The sequence below is a fragment of the Acipenser ruthenus genome, chromosome 4 (assembly GCF_902713425.1).
Source record: "Acipenser ruthenus chromosome 4, fAciRut3.2 maternal haplotype, whole genome shotgun sequence".
Lineage (NCBI taxonomy): Eukaryota > Metazoa > Chordata > Actinopteri > Acipenseriformes > Acipenseridae > Acipenser > Acipenser ruthenus.
Window position 1 is genome coordinate 43,879,905 of NC_081192.1, and position 21,052 is coordinate 43,900,956.

Below are 21,052 nucleotides of genomic sequence, written 5' to 3' on the forward strand. Positions count from 1 at the left end.
TGATCAATCAACCTAGACAGCATGTCTTTGGACTGTGGGAGGAACAGTATACAATCATCACTCTGGTTACAAACGGTAGTGACATCTACTGTCAGCTGTACAATGACAATATTTATGATCAATGGATTCTACCACCATGCATGAGCTTAGAGTTATAAATAACAATTGATACAGGATATGCAGGTTACTGGAAACACATCGTATTTTGATTGTACCTTATTTGTACAGTATCATATTGCGTTCCTTAACTACTATAAAACTGGTATCTAATGTGTAGGTTAGTGATCATATATAATTGTGCACAGCAAATCCTCCAGTACTTTTTTCTATAGGCAGATCCTTGACTTAAGAATTAACTTTAAAGAATTAAAGAATTTTTACCAATGTGTTATGAAAATGCTTAAATGGCTACAATTTCAGTGCTTGGGCACCGATGAAGAGATCTCTTTTCCTTGTTGTGTCAAGGCAATAATAAGCCGTGGGAAAATCAAATATTTTTTTATGCGCCTTCAAGCAGTGTTGCCAATTTTGTGAATTTCTCGCCAGATCTAGTGACTTTAAGGGCTGACTTGGCGAGATTTGTTGTCAAAAGCAACCAGCTACAAATCTAGCGATTTCCAGGACAGTCATTGGAGAATTTCAGAGATATAAAATCGGTAAAACGTTTTGATTATCCTGCATTAGCAACATCCTTTTATAAGAATCATTGTCACGGTAATTAAATGAAATCCAATAATGCCTGTGGTGAAAGTTTCACTTCCGCAAGGAACCGTTTCTGTTTATTCTGTTCAGACATATTTGTGTTGCTTGAGACACACCATGAGCCAGATCTCAGCAGGGATGAAGAAACATTTGCTCAAATCAACATTTTGGCCGACGGTTCACATCATGTATTTTTTCTACAGAAGTGTTTTTACGAGTACAAATACAAAGTGTTATTTTTGTGTGACTGTTGTAAACAAATGTATAAATTGCTGTCAAGCACACAATATAATATTACGTTATTCTTTGTATTCATTTTATGAAGTATACAACAAGTAAACAATATGTGTTCATTTAACATTTATAATTATTAAACAATTTAAATATAGGCCCTATGCCTTGCTCTGGTAGTACACAATAGCTTACCTGCACTGTGTATTATTATCAGTTTTCTATCGGTATTGGCCGATGTGGGCAGATAATCATCAGCTATCGGTATCGGCCAAGAAAATCTTTAGCGGTGCATCCCTAATTATTATTATTATTATTATTATTATTATTATTATTATTATTATTATTATTATGTTTGTTTTAATTGCCATTATTTATAAACACCATTTTTTGTATTGCAAAGAATCTGTATTTAATACAGAATGTGAAATACACGACAGTAACCTGTCCACTTCCCGGTACTTCTGTGTAAACATTGAGGCTTATGTCTATATTAAACCTGAATGTTATTTTTAATTTTAAAACTGGAAAACATTTAAACTCTAAACTACTAGAAGTGTTCATTCTAATAAATAGTTATTACAAGAGTCCTAGTGGGGTGTATACAATGTCTTGGTTTAAATTGACAGCCTTGTGGTTACTAGAGGCTTCATCAACTGCCCAGAGAATGTTTCTATACCTGTTCATGCCACATGCTATTTTTGTAAATTGCTTCAAATGTAGTTTTCTAACATTTTATTGTCTCCCTAATATGTAACATAATAGATTAGCCAAAGTGTTTTTGTATAAGCACCATCTAGTGATAACAAATGTTTTTTTTTTTTTTTACTTGATCCTAAAAATGAAATTGTACGTCTAGTGTTAAAACATGCATGTCTTACTCCTGGTTTGCTCCAGTGTTAAAACATGCATGTCTTACTTCTGGTTTGCTATTTTGTGAATGCCTACAACCCCACTTGTGTTTGTGCTACAGAACTGATCATGATTTTGATTTTGTCCATTTGCACAATCTGTGCCTTTTTTCTTTCTTACCATTTGAGGACACGTCTGTCTTTGCAGCTGGAACAAATAAGGAGTTGCAGGCAGACTTTTTATAACCCAACTGGAGTTATTCATTCCCTTTTTAAATATCTGCCATGATACATTTCAGCTTCTTAGAAATGACTGCATGTTTCCCAAACCACAGGATGCAGCTTATACCACATTTCCCTCTGGTTGTCCTCTGAGCATTGAATAAGGAAATCGTTTTTTTTTTAAATTTATTTTAATTAGAGTGAAAATAACCAAAGAAAAGCATTTTTTAAATTCTTTTTATAACACAAATTATGATCTGTTCCGTGTTGCATGAAGTAAGTAATATCTTCTGTGCGTATCTGTGACACCGAAGTGTCTTATACTTGTTAAGGTTCATTAGGTGGTAAAGAAAGAACCATTGTGCATTGCTAGAACTGTGGGGCTAGATTTTAAAAGCTGTTTATCTTTTTTACTGAAGGGAAAAAACACCAATTGCAGTCCAACAAGACTACTTAACGACTCCAATTTAATGTCTGAGTTGTGGATTTCTGGTTTAGTAGCCACACATAAAATGATCATTATCCAAATCAACCATACTAAACACCTTACCCAATACCAGGCTGACCTACTACTATACTGTATTTCCAACCCATCAGGCAGGCGGAGGAAACGATTCATTTTGAGGTGATATCATCCTCTGAGGGAGGTTGAGTGCCAGCAGCAGGAATCGAAACCAGGAAGATCAAAACAACAATCTTGCTGCCAAGCTAAAGGAACAGTTCTGCTGAGCCAGGTCAGAAGATATATTCTTTCAACTCTATGGTGTGTGTGTCCGTCCACCCAAAGCAGTGTTATCATTAATTTTGGATAATTCACTGAAAAGCACTTACTGTTTCTAAAAGCAAGGAAGATAAACTAGCAAATTAGCCTACCGCATTATAAAGGCACAGGTAGGCCGTAATGACACATTAGAGTAACATGTAATTGCTTAAATCCCCATTTTCAGAATTCAGCAACAAGAACACTGATTCCAGTTTACTTGCAGTAGTACCCAGGCCAGGTTATAAATGTTTGCGTGAAAGAGATTCAGATTGTAAGTGAACTAGCAGTAACCATGTTTGTTGATGGCCCTGTTAGTCACCAATATGATCAACTATGTTCTAAGTGGGGAAATGAAAAGTGTTATATTTTTTTAGTTCTTGGTTCTAGGGAAACACTCCTTTTGCTTGAAATCAGGTTTTGTTGCTTACATGCCACAGGATTGATATACCCCCCCATTTAATATTTAGTGCTGTGCCACTGCCACCAAATAACTGAACTGACAGACAAGATTCGTACCTTGTATTATGTGGTGGTTAGGTTGGAGGCTGTGTGGTCCAGTGGTTAAAGAAAAGGGCTTGAAACCAGGAGGTCCCCAGTTCAGCCACTGACTCATTGTGTGACCCCAAGCAAGTCACTTAACCTCCTTCTGCTCCGTCTTTCGGGTGAAACGTAATTGTAAGTGATTCTGCAGCTGATGCATAGTTCACACACCCTAGTCTCTGTATGTCGCCTTGGATAAAGGCGTCTGCTAAATAAACTAATAATAATAATAGGTTTATTGTTGATTGGGTATTGTACTTAAATTTAAAAATGGACCTTGTACCTTTTCAGCTCTGTTGGCCACACGTGTTTATGCATCTGTAACACAGAGCAGGTGGGAATAAGCAGATTGGGAATGTGACAGTCTGGAATCAGGAAGCAAATTGCCACACAAGAAAGCCTTCTCTTAGCAAGCATAAAACCAATTAGAGACAGAACTATGGGGGATAATGAGCACAACGAGATAGGGGAGCATACAGAACAGTTTCTTATAAAACTTTTTGCTTGACATTGGGTAAGCCCACGATAACGTGTTGGAATTATCACAGCATCCACTTTTATTATTCCTTTGAATGTTGAAAAAGATATTGCAAGAATGTGCACAACACAGTAGGGATCCTGTTCACCCTTTAATGGCCATGGGACAGCCTTTTACATGCAGTGTTGATTAGCTGTAGGTAGCACAACTCTGGTGACAGATGAGAAATTTACAGTAAAACACTTTTTTCACAAAGTTTTCGTCTGTTCTAAGGTGACTCATCCAATGCTTGAATGAAGCCAGTGTCCTGGTTTATTTTATGCCATTTTGCCTAAAAATAAAAGGTTGCCTCACCCTGTGATCCATTTACAATATCTGACAGTACATAGTGCATTGATCAAGAAAAGGCCTGCTTTTAATATCAATCTCTCTCTACTGAAGTCAAGACACCATATGGATTCAGGCTCTTAGATTTTATCTGGCTAATTGGATTGTAAGTCATTTTCTCAAACTGTTCCTTTTTAACCTAGTTTTAGCCTTGGCATAAAAACAAATCAACAGCTGCATTTCCCAGCGAATGTTTTTTTCTTCAGTCATAATTATATTTAGAGCTCTGTATAGATAAGTTGATTAAAGGACCTGCTAATATGCTTCCCTCCAACAAGTATTAGTACAGTAGTGGGACACTGGGTACATCCTTACATTTTTTCATATAACTGTTGACATTCTATCCTGATTAGCTTTTACAATTACTTCCAGAGTTTACTTCCTATTGTTTTGAACCACTAACAATTTGGATTGCTTATGTGTTTTTAATCAATAGAAATCACAATCTTATATTGGGACGGATTCCACCTTTTAAATTGGCTTGGCAAGGTCACCCAAGAGTTTGTTTTTCTTTGCTGTTGACTCATAATTACCCATGTGTTAAATGCAAAGCTTATATTCAAATATATGAATCTTGTGGTCGTACTTTTCCTGTGAGTAATCTGCCTGGTGGTGATGGAAACTGACATAACACAGGCTTAATGAAGGGAAAGTCATGTAATCGAATATACGTTGGTCAGATGAAAACAAGGCTTAGATGTTTAGCCTCCAATTTGTAAACCAATTTCACAACCTTGGACATCTTCACATTTGAATGTGAGCATCACACACAGGGATGGGGGATGTTAGTTATATCACAGTGAAAGGCTGTTTTAGTGAAGACAACAAATTGCCCATCTGAAAAGACAACTTTTCAGTGATGATTACCATATGTACTTGCACCTGGAAATACTAGAAGCACACTTTTTTCCAGGAACTCAATGCACACTGCACACCTTGTAATGCTCCTTTACTCCTGGAAATATTATAAATGTTAAATAATATCCATTAAAATTGCCATCAAGTGTGTATCAAGGAGATCCTCAACTTTATAGTAGTTGACCATAGTAAAAGCACAGCAAAGTGTAATACCTCATAGTGAAAGTCTGATAAAGCAAACTTTTATAAGGACCTGATTCAGAACATTTGGGGGCTCACATGCAACTGGTTTGATCCCCAGGTTATTTTAGTAATCCAGCATCCTCCATTATACACAGATGAAGTAGGCCAGAGCAGTTCTCAGTCCCTAGCAGTCCAGGTTTTTGCGTCAACCAGGACCTTTTAATATTTGTTTTAAATTTGCGTCGGTTTCCATTGCACCTAAAAACCTGTGCTCCCAGACAGCCTAATATAGTTTGGGAGCCGTGTAGGGCAAATCTGGGATGAATGAGTCCGAAAAGTACCACAAATTTCGAGCTTTTTTTCACAAAATATAGTTATTGAGATGTAAAATTGATGAGGTCTGCTCAGGATGTGCTCTTACAAAATGTATTATATCAAGCAGAAAAGTTTAGCCTATCCAGCGAAAAATCGAGTATATTAATTCTGCCCAATATTAAGATAAAACTCAAAAGTATATGCTCCTTTCTGTTTAAAACAGACTAATTACTTAAATTGGTTTAACAATCATTGATGTACCTATAAAGACCATCACAGACTATTATTTATGTGTAATTGTGTAAAAAATGCGTGACTCTGCAGTTGGCCACCACCATGGGTGTTCACCCTTGCGCCACGTTGAGGCCCAGCATTTCCAACTTAGGCAGGGGTTTGGGTTTTTTGTTTTGTTTTGGGTTTTTCTTTTGTTTGTTTTTTTTTCTTAGTTTTTGTTTTTGTTAACAATACTCTAAATATGCTAACTTCTTAAGTTTCACTGAACATAAGGAAATAACTTGTTTATGTACTTTTAAAACTTAACCCTTTGCAGTCCATTTATTAAGTGTGTGTCAGGCGCGTCAGGTCCAATTTAATTTCACAAGTGCTGTTAATTTTAGACGCGCTGTTTAAAAGTATTTTTTTCCACAGTCAAACGGGTTTAAAAGGCCCTGCATATCAACAAAGCACTCACTAGGCATCTCCAGCCCCGCCCCACCCTTTCGTTCGCTATCGCTTTCACATATGCTAAGAAATAAATAATTATAATAATAATAGTCGTACATACCGATCAATCATATCCTGATCACTCGTTTTATCACCAAACTCCTCAATAATGCAATCCAAGTCATTATTTTATTACTATAACATCTCAAAAAAGCTCTGCAAATGTCCGTGATGTTCTCTGTGCGGTGATGCAGTATCAGCCAGCTTGTTTCCTTATGACCGCCCCTATCTGATGCCAGGGGCAAGTATGACTATTCATGAGATACGCCTTTTTTATTTTTGTTTTTTTTTATCGGCTTGTCTCGGCTCCTGTCACTCCCACTCAGCCATTGAATGGTTTTCTCTGCTTTTTCCGGAGAGAAAACGACTAGAAACCCGTTTTTTGCGTTTTTTTGATGATGTTGGACAGGGTCCGACAATGGACCGGATAGGAATAATTGCAATGTCCGACATAGGACTGCAAAGGGTTAAAGTAAAAAGCAAAAGAAAAGGAAATGTCCTTCAAACTGTTTAACTGCTCTACAGATCATCTACCATGAACTCTTGATCTTCCTCCAGCTCTGTAATTCTGGCACATTTTCCAGGTTCTGCAGTGCACGTGCACGAAACAACACATGGGACATTGTTTTTTGCACATCTGCAATTGTGAAGACATCACCCTTTCTTACACTGTGGAAGGGTGGGGAATTTACTGACAACAGAGACAGCAAGTTGGAGTTCTAAACACCACTTGGGTGCCCGATTTATTCTTTACCACAAGGTGGCACTGTGGTACTGCTTCTAGCAACGATGATATTAGCAGGTTATTTTGGTCACTTTTGGTGCACATGCAAGTGCCAGAAATAATAATCCAAAACAGAAGGTACAAAGGAAAAAGAGAAAACAAAACACTTTTAACAAACTACAAAATAAAGGTGCTGCACTCTGCAGCGTTACCCCGACCGTCGCTGTCTGCACGGCCCGGGTCTCCGTCCTATGCTCACCCGTCCCCTCAACCTGTTATATCAAAACTTTCTGGGGGTCTGCCCAAGTTTTTCCCCGCTACTAAAAAAAACCAACTTTTCTTTCTTTTTATTTCGTTTTGTTCTTGTTCCTCTCCGGCCATGCTTGGTGCTTAGAGCTTCTGCTGGCTCGTTTTTGTCTTAGTGGGGCAGGTGTGAGGGAACAACAGAGCATTATTTTAGGCCCAGAAATCCCCCAAGGCCCGCCTCTCAGCCACTCAGAGAGAGGGAAAGCCAACACACCCTCTTCCCCACCTCTCTGTGTCACTGCAATGACTGATGGGGGATCCTACGAGGCTGCTGCCCTCTTCCTGCAGCACCATGCATGCGCCAGACAGTCAGCACAGATCTCCCCTGTTACATACATCCACAAAATTAATTTTGTTCCAGTGACAGTGGCTTAGGTGACTTTGTCATTAGTACTGGGGTAAGGATACCATTGGTTACTCTTCTACCAAAGTCCAGTGGGTCTGGAAGTGTTGGATCATTCATGTGTGCACTTTTGCTCACATATATTTAGTGAAGAGCATGCAATGCATGCAGATGAAAAGAATGACTGGTAGGAGGCAAGCTTCTTAGGTCTGCTCTGGCAGATATTGTTCCAAAAAGATGGGCTCTCAGTCTGTCCAGACTGTTAAACTTCTCTCTGCCATAGAGCCTTACAAAGAGTTCCTTTGCCTCTGATATAACATTGTCAAACATTTTTCACCTGCATGAGATGGTACCTCAGCAAAGCTTGCAAGGGCAGTGAAATCATTGCAGGATGCCAAAACAAGTTTTGCAACTTGTTTTTTCCCTTTCCTGAAAGGATAACTGACTGTGTCACAGCCAGTAAAAATGGAAGCACTAAGCAGTAGGCCTGTTAGAGCAGATTCCAAAATCTTAAATTTAGAACTTAGTTGTTTGGAAATCAGATGGGTTGGAATATACCTTTCTTTCTTCTGCACCCATAATTCCTGCAGACCAGGTATTTTTGATGAAAAATAAATGCAGAGGAGGATTACGTCTGTGTCAGTTGCCTGCTCTCTCATAGCCCATTTCTGAAGCAGCATGATTAGGTGAGCAATAATCCTTGTGTCTGCTTCCTCATGCTTTACACAGCTCAAACTTGGAAGAAATGTAACAGTTTTTTTGTCAACTGATTGTTTTAACCTGGGCCTTTGTTCATGCCACCAAGGACAAGATGGAGCTCAAAGAGAAGACTGATGTGATCAGAAGTCCAAGACTCACTCTGATAATGTAGCAAATTCCCTTTATTTTTGGCATTAGAACAAAACACCTTCCAATCAGGTACTTGCAAGTCATCAACTGGGACATATTCCTGTACCGCAGAGACACCTGATTTTGAACCCTGGCGAGTTATGTCTACATCATAGCGGTCACCAACTGTATGAATACAATTGCAACCTGCTGGTCTCTCTTTGATTATTTTGCACAGGTATTTTTGCTGTAAGTCTCTAAAAGTAGAGGTAGATCTCTGGGCAAAAGCCATTGCATCAATGATATACACTGTTGATGATGGGCATTCTTGTAAAGAATCTTGTTCCCACAGAATATCAGTGGCATTGTGAAGTGGTATCAAAAAATCACTTTGTTGGCCCTTCCGCATAGCAAATCCAGTCACCATTGTTTGATCTTCTTCAAAGAGGGAAGGTGGACATGCTGCCCATTCATGTTGAAGTGCTTCAAGCTTACTCTTCTCATCCATATTTTCTGCAAAATAGAGAGACCTTATAACATTACTTTCATCTGCATGTATCTGTTTGACTTGCTTGTCGGTTGTGACTTTTTTCATTTTTGAGAAGAATGGCATTATCTTTATATTCTTAATCGTGTCACTGCCTGTTTCTTTAACTTTTTTCAGTGCTTCTATCCTTTTTTGCTTTGCATCGAGCACATCTTGTGAATCTGCTCTTTGTCCAGTAGTGCATTATTCACCAAGAATGGAATATCTCTTGAATTCCATGGATTTATATACAGACGTGCTCAAATTTGTTGGTACCCTTACAGCTCATTGAAATAATGCTTTATTCCTCCTGAAAAGTGATGAAATTAAAAGCTATTTTATCATGTATACTTGCATGCCTTTGGTATGTCATAGAATAAAGCAAAGAAGCTGTGAAAAGAGATGAATTATTGCTTATTCTACAAAGATATTCTAAAATGGCCTGGACACATTTGTTGGTACCCCTTAGAAAAGATAATAAATGATTGGATTATAGTGATATTTCAAACTAATTAGTTTCTTTAATTAGTCTTTAATTAGTCTCCAATCTTGTAATCAGTCATTCAGTCTATTTAAATGGAGAAAAGTAGTCACTGTGCTGTTTGGTATCATTGTGTGCACCACACTGAACATGGACCAGAGAAAGCAAAGGAGAGAGTTGTCTGAGGAGATCAGAAAGAAAATAATAGACAAGCATGGTAAAGGTAAAGGCTACAAGACCATCTCCAAGCAGCTTGATGTTCCTGTGACAACAGTTGCAAATATTATTAAGAAGTTTAAGGTCCATGGAACTGTAGCCAGCCTCCATGGGCGCGGCCGCAAGAGGAAAATCGACCCCAGATTGAACAGAAGGATAGTGCAAATTGTAGAAAAAGAACCAAGGATAACTGCCAAAGAGATACAAGCTGAACTCCGAGGTGAAGGTACGTCAGTTTCTGATCGCACCATCCGTCGCTTTTTGAGCGAAAGTGGGCTCCATGGAAGAAGACCCAGGAGGACTCCACTTTTGACAGAAAAACATAAAAAAGCCAGACTGGAATTTGCTAAAATGCATATTGACAAGCCACAATCCTTCTGGGAGAATGTCCTTTGGACAGATGAGTCAAAACTGGAGCTTTTTGGCAAGTCACATCAGCTCTATGTTCACAGACGAAAAAATGAAGCTTTCAAAGAAAAGAACACCATACCTACAGCGAAACATGGAGGAGGCTCGGTTATGTTTTGGGGCTGCTTTGCTGCGCCTGGCACAGGGTGCCTTGAATCTGTGCAGGGCCCAATGAAATCTCAAGACTATCAAGGCATTCTGGAGCGAAACGTACTGCCCAGTGTCAGAAAGCTCTGTCTCTGTCGCAGGTCATGGGTCCTCCAACAGGATAATGACCCAAAACACACAGCTAAAAGCACCCAAGAATGGATAAGAACAAAACATTGGACTATTCTGAAGTGGCCTTCTATGAGTCCTGATCTGAATCCTATCAAACATCTATGGAAAGAACTGAAACTTGCAGTCTGGAGAAGGCACCCATCAAACCTGAGACAGCTGGAGCAGTTTGCTCAGGAAGAGTGGGCCAAACTACCTGTTAACAGGTGCAGAAGTCTCATTGAGAGCTACAGAAAACGTTTGATTGCAGTGATTGCCTCTAAAGGTTGTGCAACAAAATATTAGGTTAGCTGTCCCATCATTTTTGTCCATGCCATTTTCATTTGTTTTCTTATTTACAATATTATGTTGAATAAAAAATCAAAAGCAAAGTCTGATTTCTATTAAATATGGAATAAACAATGGTGGATGCCAATTACTTTTGTCAGTTTCAAGTTATTTCAGAGAAAATTGTGTATTCTTCGTTTTTTGTGGAGGGGTACCAACAAATTTGAGCTCGTCTGTATGTACCAGTATTTACTAGTGACTCAACAGCAGAGTTTTTATTTCTCTGTTTGTTTTGCTGAGTTGCCATGGTGACCTTCCTGTGAATCCTGGTGTAAATGGATAATTTCTTTCACCTTTTCTGAAATTTCAGTCATGACAGGAGATATCTTTATGTATTTTTCCATTGCAGAATGATTCTGTGTGAGACCTTTAAACGGCTGTTTTACCTTCCCAAAGTTTGTTCCAAGGCTAGGTCACTCCATAAGCCATTAAATTTACCTATAGCTCTGTGAATAGTGACATTTCCATTTTTAAACTGTGTATTGACTTCTGGTGCTGATTGAGGGAGGTTTTTCATTTATTATTATTATTATTATTATTATTATTATTATTATTATTATTTATTTCTTAGCAGACGCCCTTATCCAGGGCGACTTATCACATTATTTTTACATACAATTACCCATTTATACAGTTGGGTTTTTACTGGAGCAATCTAGGTAAAGTACCTTGCTCAAGGGTACAGCAGCAGTGTCCCCCACTGGAGATTGAACCCACGACCCTCCGGTCAAGAGTCCAGAGCCCTAACCACTACTCCACACTGCTGCCCATCAGGATAGACTGATAGACTGATAGGTGATTTGCATATCTGTAGTGGCCTGATGTAACAATGTAAGGCAGCATTTGTTCAACAGCATTGAGATGTTCTTCCCAATTTGGCAGCAGTGTGGAGTAGTGGTTAGGGCTCTGGACTCTTGACCGGAGGGTCATTGGTTCAATCCCAGGTGGGGGACACTGCTGCTGTACCCTTGAGCAAGGTACTTTACCTAGATTGCTCCAGTAAAAACCCAACTGTATAAATGGGTAATTGTATGTAAAAAATAATGTGTACAAAATAATGTAATTGTATGTAAAAATAATGTGATATCTTGTAAATTGTAAGTCGCCCTGGATAAGGGCGTCTGCTAAGAAATAAAATAATAAAATAATAATATATCTATGCAAAATGGCCACCATTTCTTGGTACATCATCCAAAATGTACTTGTTGCTGTTGAGCTAAAATCATCAAACTCCTGCAGCATAGGCATAGTCTGTCAATGAATCATTACACATGTTTTAAGTGACATTAGGAATTTGTAAATGCACATTAAACCTGGAAGAACTGCAAACTATGTACAACTGTGTTCTTTCGTTAAAAACAACTATTTTTTTGGAAAGCAATCATCCTTATATGTTTGTGCAATTTTAAGGACTTTTGCAATCCATATTTCTGAGCAGACCTGTTACAAAAATGGACATTCAAACTATAGTACTTTTAGGGACTATGAAGTAAATTTTTAGAGCACTTCTGCCATGTTGGCTCCCGGACTAATAGGAGAATTTAAGTAGTCTGGAACTGCAGTTATTGCTATTTATGCACTAGACTACTACAATACAAACAGGGGAGAATAAATAAGCAACTGGTGGAAACAAAAACGTTTTATTGTCCAGAACATTGACCATGTGCACAACAGTACCTGCAGTATGTTTGCATTAACAGCAACAGGTTTTAACTTAACCTTTTACTTACAGTACTACAGTAAATGTGTTGAATTAATTATGTGTGAAATAAACAGAAAACACATATTTAAAACCTTTGTTCTTTCTTTCAGTCTTTTATTGCTTTTTTTTTACTTCAGTCATTTACATGTATATAAATAAAAATAATATATATAGTAAATATGGACTGGAGAGCAGGGCTATAGTGGAAAATTACAGACCCGAGGGAAGACTATTGTTACCAACAAGGGGCTATAATGCCCGAAGCCTGCACCCTGGAGCCATTTAATTTTCTGCAGTACATATTTAATATATGAGTCAGTCAAAATAATAAGAGAGGCAAGGTTGGACAGAAAATACGACTTTATTACTGTAAAGCCGTAAATATTTGTGAGCCTTTTATTATGCGTTTGTCGCGTATGGAAAAAAAAGGAAATAGGTGGAATGTCACTCATTTTGGCTGTGGTTTTGTAACTAATAACAAATAAAATGTCAGTTTGTCATGGAATTTAGAATGTAGTGGTGCGTAGTGATTTATTCAGTGTGAAGCGGCTTATTAGTATGCAAGCCATGGTATACATAAGCAATAAGGCACAACAGGGTTGGTGATATACTCTTATATCACCACGCCTTGGTGTATTACCACCTAAATCTTTTTTTTGTAAAGTTAAAAGTTTTAAGTTTGTTTTTTTAAAACTAAGCATTTTCAGAATGGGATAGGGAAACACTGTAGTTCTGGCAGTCAGGGAGAAGGGGCAAAGCTTGAGATAAAATGGCTGCCTTTTTTTTTTTTTTTTTTCAAAATAATAGTGGTGTATGGATATCTACCAGTGATCTCCCCCTTTTTTGATAAGAAGTGCCGATCCATGGTGATATGCTGTAATATCAACACGCTGTGACCCGTTTTGACCAGTCAGGATAGAGTATTTAAAATACCCATCTTATAAGCTATATATACACACAGTCATGTGATGCTGTTTACCCAATCAGAGGTTGTTATTTTTCCAAGCCATGTTATATATTATATATTATATATGTTATATATATAATTTAAGCCAATGTGCACTTTATTTTAAAGAATAGATACAAATAATGTATTTGTTTTGGAGGGTAGGTACTGGATCTATACTTTGGTAAATCTGTCTTGCAAGGAGCTTGAACTGGAAATGGACGACCTGATATCTTTGACCTTAATTGAAATCAGATTTAACAAGTTCCACAGCGCTGTCTCTGCCCCCACAGCCTGAAACGTATACAACTGAGCAATTAAAATATTTATCAATTTGTTGACGACTACTGCTACCAAGATAAGAATCATTATGACGCGTGATTCATAAAAACATGTCAATTTTGTAAAGTCCTGGAAAGCACAAGCATCCTCACTGGTATATTATTTAATCTTGTAGCCGCTGCGCTCTTACATTTGATCTTATTGCAGATCATACAAAACAGCCCATCTGGGAACATAACATGTATTTTGGTTGATGGCATCATACCCCTGACATGCAACAGTGAGAGCATGTCAGGGGATGTCAGAGAAATTTCTGTGTCAGACCCATACTGTAACATGGAGTGAGGCTGGTGGTTGTGCTGTATCTTATAAGTCTTAACCCTAAAAAAGTGGCCCGTCCTGTGATGAGTGAGGTGAGAGAAGGAGTCTCACTTTCAATGATGAGCCAAGAAAAGGCTCCTTTTTATTATTATCGGTTCTTCTGCCATGTCTGTGTATCTTGGACTCTCCTAAATGTGTGTGTGTGTTTTTCATTTTTTAAATGCAACATGTTTTAATGAAAGGAATTTCAAACAAAAAAAAAGACGGCCGGATGAATAATACATTTCTGCTTCAATTGAATCGTCACACTGTTAGCCAGAAGGGACCCTTAAACCAGGACAGACCACACATGAAATACATTTGTCTTGCTCCATTAAGAAAGAGCAAGCTGTGGATTGATTGGAGAGCGCTACCCAGCCTTTCATTACAGAATAGCCTAGGTTCAACTGGACTGTAATCAAACTCGTCTGTTGTTATTATTTTGACGGTACATGTTGTTAACCCCTGAGTAGGTTTATGCTAATTTTTCATTTCCTCCCTGCTGCCTTTTCTGCTCTTGTGTGTGTGTGTGTGTGTGTGTGTATATATAATTATTTCTGAAAACTAGACGGAGGTGGAAATACCAATGATGCTAATCTTTAGCAGCAGTGTTGCTAGCCTCAATAGAAGTGGGGGTCAGATGCACAAAAAAAACATAGTTATATAAATAAGATGTTTTTTTAAATACATTTATTTGTATATCCATGAAAGCCCCATTAGGATTATTATGAATTCCCTGGCGATATACATGCTGTTGAGTTTATCAAGCACGACACTGTCGGTGCCATTCATACTAAATATATACACAAAAATAGGAGCATACAATAGCTGGAGTGACAACATAGACAAAAGGATCATTTTAATGAACGTAAATTATCATAATTTATTTAAATGACACTCTGCCTTAAAGAAGGGAGCAGAGTTGGGACTCCGGCCGTGGTGAAGTATTGTTGTGTAGACTAGAAGGATCCTGATCGATTTTGCGCTGTTATCGACGCAGTCAAGTAGCTCATGTTAGTGGCGTGTGTGTCAAATATAGTTATCATGGAGCACTCCTGTCTTACTATAACCCTGAATTGATCGGTAACCTGTGATTGATTTAAGACAGAGAAAAAAAGCTTTGTGTCTCCACCATATCTACCTTTCATTTGGATCCTGGATCAAGAAGGTACAATTCACTAGCAATATAATAATCCTCATTCCCCTAAATGGAGGAAGAAGATAAAATAAAGCAGGCCTTTGTTGTTTTCTTTCTGTGCTTATTTATTATATCCATAATATATTTTGACTTTGCTTTGCTGTACAAGAAACAGCAAAATTAAGTCTGTAATATCTGTTTATCGGGGTCCTTGAAATTCTACTTCATCATCCCCGACCAATCAATCGATGGAGAGCATTCATATGAGGTTGCAGGCATCCCCTTTGTGATGCTTGACGTGTTATCGATTTGAATACAGGTGATTGTGGACGTTAGGGACCTTCACATTTAACGTGTGTCATAATCCTGCACGTCGCCCCCTACCTGGTTGACCCCGCCAGCATTTCAAACAAAATCCCATAGCCGTCGTAATGCTTGTGTACAATAGTTCTGGACTTTTCAGTGCCATAATTTTATGCCCTAGTGAAATCAACACTTTCATTTTAATTACCCTATATATGCAAAAGTCTTCTCAGAGTCTTCTCACCAATGCCGTGGTACCTCAAATATGATATATTTAGTCAGTCACATATAACTAGAAGAGATATATGTTACTGCCAAAAAATGGTTTTTGCAGGGGTGAAAGCTAAGTGCCTTTTGTATGAGGCTTGGTGGTCTAGTGGTTAGAGAAAAGGGCTTGATACAAGGAGGTTCCTGGTTCGATCCCAGCTCAGCCACTGACTCACTGTATGCAACCCTGAGCAAGTCAGTTAAACTCCTTGTGCTCTGTCCTTCGGAGGAAAAACGGAGGTCCTATTGTAAGTGACTCTGCAGCAGCAATTGTTGATCCATAGTTCACCCCTTGTCTCTGAGACGCTTTGGATAAAAGCGTTAGCTAAATCGCTAAATAATAATAATAGTATGAGGCAGTAATTGAGCTGTGGCCCACTTTTTCAAACTCTGAAAATCTTTGTGTCTGTCTGTTTTCAAACATGGCTTCATGATGTGCCGGTTTCCTAAAGTGTATTGGTACCCCGCTCGAGCGGACAACACCTCTTCATAAACAAGATGTGGCATCACAGCAGGCAACATCTCAAGTATCTTCACTTAATAAACAGAGTAACTGGAGCTATGTAAACACAGTGTGAAACTTGGATGACTTGTTTCATATGTTCATGCTGTCAACATGAAGCCGAAATCTGAACTGATAGACACATCGGTGGCTTTGTTGTCATCAGAATAAAGGTGAAGATACTGCAAGGTGAAGATGACCAGTGATTTAGTTAATATTGAAACATATTAATAGCTTCAAATTAGTCACAAAACATATTACTCATAGGCACTAATTAGATTTTATCAAGTACAAAAGTTGGTATGAAAACGTTTCTATAAAGAAACACACATGTATACATCTCAAAACCTAGCCACAGTACAAATGCATTCGTTACAACTCATACGCGAAAACATCATTCTATGAACACACTTAACAAATTAATATCCCAAAAGCTTGTATTTGTTTTATACTGAATTTTGACCATCCGTTAAGGTGAAATTTCGTGAGCAGACAGACTCTGACACGTTCAGCTTGTTCGATGTGGAACAGGAACAGGTTTTTGCCTTTTTGAGAAATCATTTAGTTTCATTTCTCTTCTAGCATCATGGTTCACAGTGACGCTGTTTGTACATTGTTGTGATGAGTTTTTTTAGACGTTTCTTTTTTTTTTTTAGACATTATGTAATAAACGATAACATTAATATTATGGGTCAAATATATATAAAAAAAATCTTGCTATACAGTACAGATGATCGTAAATCAAGCCTACATTTATTGTATTTCGCCAGTATTGCATGTACAGTTGTAATTTATCTATTAGAATACAGTGAATTAGCAGTACAGAAATGGCCAAAAGTTTTGCATTTCCCTATATAATTAAATAAGTTTGCTTCACATTTGAATGAAGCCTGTGGAATTTCTGCTATGTTAACATATTGAATAAAATTCTACTTTGCAGTTTTCTATACCTAACAAAAAACTGGCAATTAAAAACTGCCTTAAATACTACTATACAACTCTTACGGCTTCCGGTAGACTTTTGCAATATCGTTCTGTAGTTTATTTGATTACATGATGTTAAATAAAACATCTAAATTATGCTAATCTGTTTTTTTAAAAAATTTTATTATGTCTCAATCCAAAAAGAAATGTAGTTAATGCAAAACAGTTTGCCATAGACTGTACCTGCGGGGCTCCACCCTGATTCACTGTGTAGAACTGCTCCTTGAGCAGACCGGGCCGTTCAACGAACAAGCAGAACACGTTCCACGGCAAGAAGGTGGAACAGTTTTGTCAAATCAGGTTGTCTAGTTCTGTTCGGGCTCACGAAATTATGCCTTTAGTATCTCCCAGCAGACCAATCACATGAACTGAACACTGACCTATTGCCAGAGCAAATCTGTCAACTGTAATTTGCAAATTTGTGTTTTGATTGACAGTCCGCCAGTACTACCTTGCTACAGGTTTTTTTTTTTTGTAATCCCAGTTGACTAGACGCCACTTATGTATTTTTTACATCTAATCATTCAAGTGCCCCCCCCCCCCCCCCGAAGGTTGGGCCCGGGTGCGGTTGAATTTGAGTTTGATGATGATGAGTTATCAGGTTACAAAGCAGTACTGTATCAGTTTTGAGTTAGCAATGAATCGGTATCATTGTCAAAAAGGTGTTCTTTTAAGCAAAGTTCCTGTTCCTTTAGGCAGAGCATTTACAATGGGAAAAATCAGTTTCACCACAAGGGTGTTCCTTAAGCCAAAGTGTTTTCTAATGAGGTGTTTCTATACTATTATTATTATTATTTGTTTATTTAGCAGACGCCTTTATCCAAGGCGACTTACAGAGACTCAGGTGTGTGAACTATGCATCAGCTGCAAAGTCACTTACAATTACGTCTCACCCGAAAGACGGAGCACAAGGAGGTTAAGTGACTTGCTCAGGGTCACACAATGAGTCAGTGGCTGAGCCGGGATTTGAACCGGGGACCTTCTGGTTACAAGCCCTTTTCTTTAACCACTGAACCACACAGCCTCTATATGTGGAGACTAATGTACTACTAAAAATCTGGTTAAAAATATGTACCATTCAGATGGTAAATTACAAATAAAAATGCAAACGTGCAGACAGTAAATGGCTGACAAAAAAAGACTGACCTGTTAAAATATTATAAAGTAAATCATCTACCCAAATAACTATCTTCACTTCACCAAGGTCAGCAGAAACCCAGATAACAAGAAGTTACACTTAAGGACAACTTGATATGATATGAGTTTTGCTAAATTCTCAGAAAGCAAAGCGCCATACCCACGCATTGCTAGGTTGAACGACAAGGCTTGTGATTGCGAACTGCTGATGTAAACCAGCTACGTACAGCATCATTTTAAGTTCATTAACCCTGCATTGATTCAGAGCTTACATTAAACACAGGAAAATCACAGAATGTTTCCAGACAGTTTCAATGATATCTCACTTATTTATTATTTATTTATTTGTTATTTATTTCTTAGCAGACGCACTTACCCAGGGCGACTTACAGTTGTATACCAAAAATACATATCAAGAATTACAGTACAATTAAGAGCAAGATACAAAGTACAATGACTTCAGTCCTAATAAGAGCAAATACAAAACACAGTACGATTTGATATCAGGGCAGTTCAAGAGCAGATAACAGTGTTGATAGTTACATCAGGGTTAGATACGAGTGCAAGTGAAATACAAAATACTACAGATTGGGTTAAGAGCAGGATTAAATACAGTAAAATAGGGAGCAGATAAGCAAGTTAAAGTGCATTAAAGGCAGAGTGTTATATTGCCCAGAAGGGATGAGTTGAGTTTTACAGGTGTTGTCTGAAGAGGTGAGTCTTGAGGAGGCGCCGGAAGGTGGTCAGGGACTGGGCAGTCCTGACATCCATAGGAAGGTCGTTCCACCACTGCGGGGTGGGTAAGGAGCAGGCTCTGGAGGCAGGAGAGCGTAGAGGAGGTACAGCCAGTCTTCTGTTGCAGGTGGAGCGGAGAGGTCGGGTGGGGGTGTAGGGAGAGATGAGAGTCTGGAGGTAGCTGGGTGCAGTCTGGTCAAGGCATCGGTAGGTGAGTACAAGAGTCTTGGATGCAAGCGGTGATCGGGAGCCAGTGGAGTGAGCGGAGCAGTGGAGTAGCGTGGGAGAAGCGAGGCAGAGAGAACACCAGGCGAGCAGCGGAGTGCTGGATGAGCTGGAGTGGACAGGTGGCGGATGCAGGGAGACCGGCCAGGAGGGAGTTTCAGTAGTCTAGGCGGGAGAGTACCAGGGCCTGGACGAGGAGTTGCATGGAGTAGTTGGTGAGGAAGGGTCAGATTCTTTGTATGTTGCTCAGGAAGAATTGGCTGGTGCGTGCTAGAGTGGAGATGTGCTGGGAGTAGGAGAGGCAGGGGTCCAGGGTTACTCCGAGGTTCTTGGCTGAGGAGGAGGGAGAGAGCATGGTAGATTCCAGAGGAATGGAGAGAGAGATCAGAGGAGGGGGAAGATGAGGAGGGGAAGAAAAGGACGTCAGATTTAGAGAGGTTAAGTTTGAGGTGATGTCAGTGCATCCAGGAGGAGATAGCAGACAAACAGGTAGAGATACAGGAAGGGATGGTGAGGTCAGAGGGAGGGGGGGGGGGGGATGGAGAGGAAGATCTGAGCATCGTCAGCATAGAAATGGTAAGAGAAACCATATGATGCGATGAGGGGGCCCAGAGAGCGGGTGCAGAGAGAGAACAGGAGAGAAGAGAACCCAAGACTGATCCTTGGGGGACTCCTGTTGAGAGAGGGTGAGGTGTGGAGGTTGAGCCGTGCTAGGTTACCTGGTAGGTGCAGTCAGAGAGGTAGGAGAAGAACCAAGCCAAAGCAGTGCCAGAGATTCCCAGGTCAGCGAGAGAGGTGTTAAAGAGTTTGCAGATATCAGAGATTTCAGAGGAAATGAAAGTAGCAAAGTCATCAGAGGAGATAGAGGAGGAAGGAGAAGGTAGAGAATAGTTTCTGGGGGTTGTTAGTGGAGGATTGGATAATAGATTGGAAATAGGAGTGTTCAGCATAGGAGAGAGTAGAGGAGGTCTAGGGCAGCAGGGAGTTTGGTTCTCTTCCATTTCTTTTCAGCAGAGCGCAGTTTGGTTCTTGCTGAGCGGAGCACAGAGGAGGGTTGGGAAGGGGAGGGGATAGAGGGAGTCGAGGGAGGAGGTGAGGGAGGAGAAGAGGGTGGAGGTAGCAGAGTCTACAGAGAGTTGGGAGGAGTCGATAGGAGGGAGGTGAGAGAGAGCGGTGGAGGCAAGGACGGAGGGGCAGAGAGAGCCGAGGTTATGGCGGAAGTTGACAGTGGGGGTAGGTGGAGTAGGGAGAGAGGGGAGAGACAGAGAAAAATAAAATAAATAGTGATCAGAGCGGTCCAGAGGGGTGGCAGAGAGGGTGGAGGGGCAGCAGGCCCTGGAGAAGGTGAGGTCCAGTTGACGGACAGCTTTGTGGGTAGGAGGGGAAGGAGAGAGAGAGAAGTTGAAGGAGTGAAGGAGAGGAAGGAATCCGGCAGAGTGGGTGGGGTTGGAGAGATGGATATTTAAATCACCTAATAGGACAGTTGGGGTAGACAGAGAGGGGAGGGAGTGGAGGAGATAGTCGAGTTCATCAAGTGAATGAGAGGTCCAGGGGGACGGTACAGTATAATTAGCAGGAGTTGACAGGGAGAGGTTAGTTGGACAGCGTGAAATTCAAAGGTGTTAACAGAGAGTGAGGAGATGTCAGAGGGGACAGAAAAGAGTAAGGAGGGAGAGAGGAGAAGAATAGTGCCACCTCCCCGTCCAGTGAGATGCGGAGTATGGGACAGGACGTAGAGAGAGGACAGAGCAGCAGGAGTTAGTGTTATCAGGAGAAAGCCAGG

The 21,052-nt window shown here is 39.6% G+C and overlaps 1 protein-coding gene across 4 annotated transcripts in view; it reads left to right on the top strand.

Annotated features, from left to right (window-relative positions):
* The window catches only part of LOC117399405 (neurocalcin-delta), a 122,598-nt gene that overhangs the window by 6,118 nt on the left and 95,428 nt on the right, over positions 1-21,052 (top strand). For 2 of the 4 annotated variants that reach the window (XM_033998523.3, XM_033998527.3), the window contains exon 2: positions 2,604-2,740. The exons of the other annotated variants lie outside the window; for them this stretch is intronic. The gene's annotated coding sequence lies outside the window, so the exon portion shown is untranslated. The remainder of the gene's footprint in view (positions 1-2,603; positions 2,741-21,052) is intronic. 4 annotated transcript variants of the gene reach the window in all.